Genomic DNA, 10,191 nt, shown 5'->3' on the forward strand with positions numbered 1-10,191 from the left:
TAGATTGAAATGGAGTGGAATGAAGACTTTTGGAGTGGAGTGGAATGGAGAGGAGTGAAGCTCTTTGGAGTGGAGAAAAGATGAGTAAAATGAAGCTCTTTTGTCCGAGATGGAATGGAATGAAGACTTTTTGGGGGAGCAGGAATGAAATGAAGCTATTTGGAATGGAGTAGAAATTAAGTTACATAGGCTGGACTGAAAGTGTTGAAGTGAAGCTCTTTGTAGGACTACGACTAGACTGCAGTGGAAGTGAAGCAAACGCTCTAGTACTGGAATCGAGTGGGCTGGAGTGGACTGACGTCAGTGTAGCAGTTCTTTAGACCGAAGAACAGATTGGACTGTTCTCCTGGTATCGACCCTGAGTGTCTTGACAACCCCCTCAACTTTTTCTTCATTAACTTTTGCAACATTCGCAGTCTTAGGTCTAATTTTCAATCAGTAGAACACCACCTCTCCTCTACTAAATCTCATTTTCTTTTTCTCACTGAAATATAGGTGTCTCCTTCATTAATAGAAAGTGTCAAAATCTTTCAAGATCTAACTCCCATCGTGACTTCTGGCACTAAGTAAAAAACATCTCCAATAACTTTGCTTCTTCTTCTTCTTTCCCTCCTTTATTTCAATCAGATGGCACCACTGCTATCACATCTACCTATCTCTAAAACTGAACTCTTTGCTCAAACATTAGCTAAAAACTCTACTTTGGACGATCCAGGCCTTGTTCTTCCCTCTCCTCCACACTTTGACTTCTTCATGTTACCTAGTAAAATTCTTCGCAATGATGTTTTCCATGCCCTCGCTGGCATAAATCTTCGGAAGGCTTATGGACCTGATGGGGTCTCTCCTATTGTTCTCCGAAACTGCCTCTATCGTTGCACCCTGCCTTGTCAAATTCTTTCAACTCTGTCTGTCAGCATATACCTTTCCTTCTTGCTGGAAGTTTGCCTGTTCCTAAAAAGGATGACCGTTCTAAACTCTCAAACTATCGTCCTGTTACTTTAATTTCCAGCCTATCTAAAGTTTTTTAATCTATCCTCAACAAGAAGATTCTTAAACATCTATCACTTCACAACCTTCTACCTGATCACCAGTATGGGTTCCGTGAAGGCCGCTCTAATGGTGATCTCCTGGCTTTCCTTACTGAGTCTTGGTCATCCCCTTTGAGAGATTTTGGTGAAACTTTTGCTGTCGCCTTAGACATCAAAAACTTTTTGATAGAGTCTGGCACAAAGATTTAATTTCCAAACTACCCTCCTACGGCTTCTATCCTCCTTTCTGTAATTTCATCTCAAGTTTCCTTTCTGACTGTTCTATTGCTGTTGTGGTAGACGGTCACTGTTCTATTCCTAAATCTATTACCATTGGTTCTCCTCAGGGTTCTGTCCTGTCACCCATTCTCTTTCTATTATTTATCAATGATCTTCTAAACCGAACTTTTTGTCCTGTCCACTCCTACACTGATGATTTCACTCTGCACTTTTCCACGTCTTTTCGTAGACATCCAACCCTTCAGGAAGTAAACAGTTCTTGCAGGGAAGCCACAGAACCCCTGACTTCTGATCTCTAAAATTTTTGATTGGGGCAGAGTAAACTTGGTATTGTTCAATGCCTCAAAAACTCAATTCCTCCATCTGTCAACTCGACACAACCTTCCAGAGAACTATCTCCTCTTCTTCAATGACACTCAACTGTTCCCCCTCATCTACACTGAACATCCTCGGTCTTTCCTTTTCTCATAATCTAAACTGGAAACTTCACATCTCATCTCTATTTAAAACAGCTTCTATGAAATTAGGTGTTCTGAGACGTCTCCGCCAGTTTTTCTCATCCCCCTCACCCCCTCCCCCAACTACTAACTCTGTACAGAGGCCTTATCCGTCCATGTATGAAGTATGGTTCACATGTTTTGTGGGGTGGGGCTCCACTCATACCGCTCTTTTAGACAGGGTAGAATCAAAAGCTTTTCTCTCATCAACTCCTCTCCTCTAACTGACTGTCTTCAGCCTCTTTCTTATCGCCGCAGTGTTGCATCTCTTTTTATCTTCTACCGCTATTTTCATGGTAACTGTTCTTCTGATCTTGCTAACTGCATGTCTCCCCTCCTCCCGCGGCCTCGCTGCACTTCCTTCTTTCTCTCACCCCTATTCTGTCCACCTCTCTAATACAAGAGTTAAACTATTCTCAGTCATTCATCCTTTTCTCCGGTAAACTCTGGAACTCCCTGCCTGTTTTTTTTGTATTTTCACCTTCCTATGACTTGAATTCCTTCAAGAGAGAGGTTTCAAGACACTTATCCTTCAATTTTTTACTACCGCTTCGGACCCTATTCGGGAACAGGCTTTTTTTTTTTTTGTTGCCCTTGGCCAGTGTTCCTCCTACATAAAAAAAAAAATGAAATAAAAAATAAAAGTAGATTGAATCACATCCTCCATCATGTCAAGTCCAGTTCATTAAAATACAACAAAATAGCAGTAGTAGTTTGCTGACAAAAAATAAATGAGATAAAAAAAAGTTTAAAGCATCTTCTCTCATAGCATGTCTAGAGATTTTTAACTAGAAAGTAGTAGTAGTAGCATTATTATTATTATTAGTAGTAGTAGTAGTAGTAGCAGTAGTAGTAGTAGTAGTAGTAGTAGTAGTAGTAGTAGTAATAGTAGTAGTAGTAGTAGAAAAAAGAAAAAAGAAAGGAAAAGAAAGAGAAAAAAAAGAAAAGAAAAGATGAAGAAAAGGGAGAAAAGAAAGAAAATTAAGATGAAAGTAGATGAAAAGAAGAATAGGTGAAGAAGAAAACGAAGAAGAAGAAAAGAGGATAATAATAAGAAAAAAACGCAAAAAAAAAAGAGAGGAAGAAGAAAAGAAGTAGTACAGGCGGCTGTACTGGTAGCAGCAGCAGCAGCAACAGTAGTATTAGTAATAGTGGTAGCAGTAATAGCAGTAGTAATAACAGTAGCAGTAGTACCACCTCCCCTCATCTCACTTCCCTGTCTTTCTGCAACCGAGGAGCAAAACCACACCGAAGTAAATAAGCGTAATAAAAGCTTGTTAGAAAGTAAGAGGCACTGGTAGGGAAGTTAGCGCCTACTTTTAACCTTACTAGTGATGGTGGTGGTGGTCTGCAATCTAGTCCATTAAGCAGGAATGTGGCTGACTGACGTATTAAAGTTGACAGGGAAGTGTAGGTCTTTGATGGTGTAAAAGGAAAAGGATAAAAGGAGGGAATATTAAGAGAAAGTAAGGTAACAAAGATTCATAGGAGATAAAAGGTATTAAAAAAAAAAGGTAGGTATGATAAATAGGAGGAACAGGTGAAGGCAAAGTGTACGGAGACAGTATAAGTGTTGAAGAAAGGGGGTGTATAATATATATATATATATATATATATATATATATATATATATATATATATATATATATATATATATATATATATATATATATATATATATATATATATAAAGGATAAGAGAATGTAGATGAAGGTAGAATGGTGTAATGGAAAAGATATGTGTTTAAAGGATATGTAAGGAAAAGATCATGTAAAAAATAGAAGGGAAAATAGAAGACTGTACTATATGGGAAGGTAACAAATTGCCAGCGAATATTTGAGTTGGAAGACAAAACTAATCGATGAATGAAAGTGAACAAATAAATAAGGAATGACGGCGGGCAACTTGTGTAGCTACAAACTGTCTGAAGAAGAAAGGAGAAGAGTATTAAAGATGATCATTACAATGATCTAGATAAGACGAGAAGGAGGCGGACGTGCTAGAGACGAGACTCGACGTGGTGTAGTCAGAAAAAATAAATAAATAAATAGTGAAACAAGAATTGACGATTTGCACTTACTGACGCCTGTAAGACATTTTTGCTCAAAAGATAAGACAGGGAAAACGAAAACCTGTCTAATCATCTCTATGGTCTTTGAAATGTGTCGTCATAAGAGAATAAAGCGCATCAAGGTTGTTCATACAGTCAGAGCTTACGGAGACTGGACAAATTTATAGATACATCTGATAATGTGGATATAGGTATGTATGAATTATACACATTGAATTACGTAAGCATGTTTTGTACAGGGACTGCCACGTGCAGACCTCATGGTTTCTTACAGCTTCCCTCATGTTCTTATGATCTAATACAGGGAGTGCCGTATGTAGATCTACTGGCTTCTCGTAGTTTGAAATATGTGTACACTATATGTTTATTTATCATTTCTTTCTGATAACACGAAAATTGAAGAAGTTAAGAAAGTAATATATAAATCTTGGCTGCTAAGAGAAAGAGATAAGAAAGAATAAAATGCAAAGACGAAAATGCAGATAGAATATTTTGACATATAAAAGGAGAAGAAAGAGAAAAAAAGAATAAAGGAAAAGACGACAATACAGATAGACAGTAAAGAGACAAAAGCGCTTAAAAATCACATCAGGAAAAGCCGTAACAAAGACAAGACCCGCAACGCAACGCAACACAACTCACCTCTTTTCGGGTCCAGAAGTGAGCATCTGTGATGCGTCAAAGCGCGTTACCTGACGTGCTGTGTAGTGGTATTGTACGTCTAAGGGTGTGCTGGACAGGACAGCCTTGAGAGACTGAATTACGTAGTTCCCATGAATACCGTGAAACTAGAGTTATCAAGACAAGGTACCCCATCAGAGGCTCCTGAGAAAGGTTAGGGCTAGGGCGTACGGGATAGATGGGAAGGTGTTACACTGGATACAGTCGTGGCTAAGCGACAGGCGACACAGAGTTGTAATAAACGGCTCTCAATCCGAGTGGGATCAAGTAATTAGTGGAGTGCCACAAGGATCAGTATTAGGGCCATTGTTGTTTTTAATATATATCAGTGACTTGGATAGTGGAATTAGTAGTGATGTTAGTAAAGTTGCGGATGACACGAAGATAACTCAGAATCGGATGCCATCGCATTGCAGGAAGATTTAGATAGAATGAATGAATGGGCGGACAGATGACAAATGCAGTTTAATATCAACAAATGCAAAGTACTTAGCGTAGGTAGAGGAAACTCACACAGTAGGTGCACAATAAACAACGAAGCTCTGGTAGTTTCAGGGTACGAAAAAGATTTAGGAGTTATAGCTAGCTCAACTACTCCGTCTAAGAAAGCAATGCATATAGGACAGAAACAGGGTAAATAGGGTATTAGGATTCATTTTTAGGAATGTTAAAAGTAGAAGGCCCGAAATAATATTAAAGTTATATTTGGCGCTGATCAGACCTCACCTAGACTACGCTGTGCAGTTCTGGTCCTCATATTACAGGAAGGATATAGGTCTATTAGAATCAGCACAAAGGAGAATGACTAAAAGGATACAGGGGATGAGGAGTATTCCTTACGAAGCGAGATTGAAGCTGTTAAATTTACATTCTTTAGAGAGATGTAGGTTAAGAGGGGACCTAATAGAAGTCTTTAAGTGGTATAAGGGTTATAACAAAGGGGACGTAAGCAAGATCCTTAGCATCACTAACCAGGATAGAACAAGAAATAAAGGGTTCAAGCTTGAAAAATTTAGGTTTAAAAAGAAGTAGGAAGGAATTGGTTCTCAAATAGAGTGGTAGATGAATGGAATGGACTCAGTAATCATGTTGTTAGTGCTGAGTCATTAGAGAACTTTAAGAGAAGATTGATCAGATGGGGATCATAGATGGAAACAGGTAGGTATATTTCATACAGGAACTGCCACGTATAGGCCTGATGGCTTCTTGCAGCTTCCCTTATTTCTTATGATCTTATGTTCTTATGACTGATAGAGTACGTAGATTGACAAATAGATAGATAGATAGATAGATAGATAGATAGATAGACAGATAGATAGATAGATAGATAGACAGACAGACAGATAGATAAACTTATTACAAACATATAAAAAGAGAGAAAACTATAAAATCACATCGCGTGCAAATAATAAAACAATAATATATAATAGACTCCCAACCTACCTAAATAGTGACACACACACACACACACACACACACACACACACACACACACACACACACACACACACACACACACACACACACACACACACACACACACACACACACACACACACACACACACACACACACACACGCGCGCGCGCGAAGTACGTAGATAAACCTCGACAAAAAGAAAAACAAAGCTGCAACAGTGACTCTTCTCCGTAACCTTGCTTTGTCATCACCGTGCACCTGGCCTTCTTATTCACCTGGGCGGGACCGATAGACTGACTGAGAGACTGATTGACTGATTAGCAACATAACACATCACATTCTCATATTCACGCTACCGTACTTTACCTTTACATTTACTGAAGTGCTGCGATACTTGGGGTATCCTGTCCTTCCACCTTCTTCGATTCTCAGTTATGTAGATGAAGTCTGAAGGTCTACGTGGCAAGTTGTTGCTTTCTATGATCCTGCCTATTAACTTGTGCCATGAACCAATTCGTCACCTTACTCTACCAACCCATCAGCCCCGGAAACTCAAGAGAACTGCACAACTTCACACAAGACGCTTAATGGGAACACACACCGACACGCAAATTGATGAAAACGATACGCCACAACCTTAGAGACACGCCACCATACTTTACCAACCCCATAACCGCAGAAACTGAAGAAAACTCCGCATATTAACATTAAAAACATAATGGAACACACACACCTACAAAAACAGATTGATTATAAACATACCACATCACAAACTCAGTCGCGGCACCTTACATGAATAACCTCAGATCCCCGGACACTCAAGAAAACTGCATAGATTTATACAAGGCACGTAATGGGAACACACCGACACGTAGTCTCTCATATGTCAAGTGAAAGATGAGTAAGGGGGGGTGAGCAAAGATGTTAAAGAGCGGCAGCAAAACACAGAGCAGTGCGAAGGGAAAAAAATAAATAATGAAGAGGAGTAGTGAGGATGGTAGCAGCGATAAAAAGCCTCAGTTCTGCTTTCACTGCTTGACACGAATAGAACGGCTGGGGATGCGTTAGTAAGAAGTGGTCTTGGAGGTACACACACACACACACACACACACACACACACACACACACACACACACACACACACACACACAGAGAGAGAGAGAGAGAGAGAGAGAGAGAGAGAGAGAGAGAGAGAGAGAGAGAGAGAGAGAGAGAGAGAGAGAGAGAGAGAGAGAGAGAGAGAGAGAGAGAGAGAGAGAGAGAGAGAGAGAATGCTGGTTTGTGATTTAGCTTCAGAATTGGCTTAGCGAATCAGAAAGCGAGAAAACGATTAAAGAACTCTCAGGAAGCGCTCAAACCACTCTTACCTTCTCTTTACATAACGCTGTGGAACTCACTAACAAACAGGTTCCGTGGTAACAGTGGCTAGCGCGTCTGACTGTGAATCCGCTAACCCCAGGAGGAATCTACAGTAGGTTGTGGGAGTCGGCGCACACTCACGCACTCACCCAATTGTTCATCTTTCTTTGTTTGGACGATAAATGAATAAATACTTGGAAACGAGGATAGGCAGTCAGAAGGTGGGAGGAAACAATGAGGGACAGATAGACAAAGAGACGGACAGAAACAGAAACAGAAATACACACACACATACACACACACACACACACACACACACACACACACACACACACACACACATACACACACACACATACACACACACACACACACACACACACACACACACACACACACACACACACACACACACACACACACACACACACACACACAGACAGACAGACCACACCAATCACAAACTTAACCAAACACGACTGTGAACTGTTAATAAAAAAAAATTATAAAATGAATAAATAATACAAATGACAAATGAAAAGTAAAAAAAGAAAAGAGAGAGAGAGAGAGAGAGAGAGAGAGAGAGAGAGAGAGAGAGAGAGAGAGAGAGAGAGAGAGAGAGAGAGAGAGAATCCAGGATTTTAGGCCAAGTGTCGCACCCTTTACCTAGGTGAGACATCCAGACCTTCACTGCTGCGTCTGGGTGAGTGATGAGCGCAATGAGATGTGCAGGTGAGGCGGTGTGAGATGTGTCAGGGTGACTCGGTGTGCATCAGGTGACAGCGCAAAGGTAACCCACTTATCCCTTTCATTGCTACACATTCTTTTCCCATAATCCCATGCAACTCTTTAGACATGTATTTTTTTTTTTTTTTACTGAAGCACGTTAGTTAATTCTGTAGCCTAGATAATACAAAATTCATCTTTTATTAGCTCTTTACTATGTCTGTCCATGCAAACTACATTTTTTCATACTGCTCTAAATGTTACTAGAAGACGAACATAGCAGTAAAACGATTAAGCAAATCACTGCTGCAGAAACAAAAAACTGATTGTACACGTTAAAAATACCTCTGTACTGGCCTAAACTGTCCCAGATAGACAATGAGAGGAAGCGAGCAGGAGAATCATGGGGAATAACCTCTGCCTATTCAAAACATTGACTATTTATTTCTAGGTAGAAATATGATATTTTTCAAATCGTGATCTATATGATGATGCCATCAACAGTGAAATTGAAGAGCCGAATTAATCTAAACCTCACCTAACCTAACCTAACCATCGGAGAGGAGCTGAAAAAGTAACTATTCATTTCTGGGCGAAAAATGATTCGGTTTTTTTTTTTTTTCAAAATAGGATCTACATGATGAAGGAATCAGCAGTGAAGTTGTAGAACTGAATTTATCTAAACCTAACCTAACCTAGATTAAATGCAAACTTCATGTTATATCAGTATTATGAGCGAGCAGAATTCGAAGGCACGTACAGAATTAAAGTGTGTGCTTGCGATATAAGGAGGCGATGACTTCACCGCAACTGAAGTGTCTGTTAAGAAAACGACAGTATATAGAAGTGATTCGAATGTTAAGGTAAGCTAAAGAAAACGAAATAGCAGATTCGTGCATAAGATATTTCAGTCTGTTAGTTTAGAAGAGAAAAAAGTAGTTGAAGTTAGTTGCTTGAGACGGAGAGAGGAGAGAAGGGATTGGTAAATGTACTCCTGTTTATCTCGAGAGACAGTCCACTGAAAGCGTAAAGATAAGGAAGAGAGAGAAAAAGAAAAACGAAGTTGAACAAGAATCAGATGAAAAAAAATTTGAAAAGATAAATAACAAAACAAGCAAACTACAGATAAAGCTGAAGAGTTAAAACCTCAGACAAACGTAAACACAAACATTAATGAAGACAAGGAGCCAAACAAACAAGTGAAGCGTGAAGACAATCGCTGACCGACATTAAGAGACTGAGGAAGAAAAACACTGGCCATGAATACAATGAAATAATATAATACCAAGACAATTTTATGGCTTGGTGGTTCCTTCTGGGGTCTCTGAAACTCATGAGGGGAAAAAATAAATAAAAGAAGGTATATCTATAGATTATAAATATATTTCACTTTGATGTCGTATGTAGATATATAGATAGATGGATAAATAGGTGAATAAATAGATGCAGATCATTTTGTTAACTAGAGCTGAACCCACGTGGTAAAACTAATGCAATTCTGACTATTATAACATGACTACAGCTAACTTATGCAACAAAAATTATATGACAACAACTTTCAAACTTACAATACGAACTGAAATATGTATTTATGATAGACAAACAAACAGACAGACATCCTGACGTTGACACAGACTGACAGACAGATAGACAGACATACGAACAGACAGACAAAAAGACAGACAGCCAGACAGAGAGACAAAAACAGACACACAGGCCACCATTCATACACACAGCCACACTGGCAGACAGACAGAGAGACATGTGACAGATACATAGACAGACACATAAATAGGTAATCACACACACATACACACACACACACACACACACACACACACACACACACACACACACACACACACACACACACACACACACACACACACACACACACACACACACACACACTAGAAATATTGCGTGAAAATGCGACCTCCCTCCCAGGGAAAAAGTCCAGGAAAGAAAAGAGGGAGGCGAGCACGAAATACCCAGTTACGTAGACGCTGCTGCAGAGGAACCTTTGGGGAAGTTGCCGGTATGCCCTTCAGAGTGGAGATAATTAGCAGCAAAGGTCGCCCCCGGAGCCTTTCACTGGACACGAGGGATTACGTGGCACCAGCTCCGCTTTCCACGTGACGCCCAACCCAGCTTAGCCCAACACAGAAA

This window comes from Scylla paramamosain, chromosome 7, assembly GCF_035594125.1.
Source record: "Scylla paramamosain isolate STU-SP2022 chromosome 7, ASM3559412v1, whole genome shotgun sequence".
Classification (NCBI taxonomy): Eukaryota; Metazoa; Arthropoda; class Malacostraca; order Decapoda; family Portunidae; genus Scylla; species Scylla paramamosain.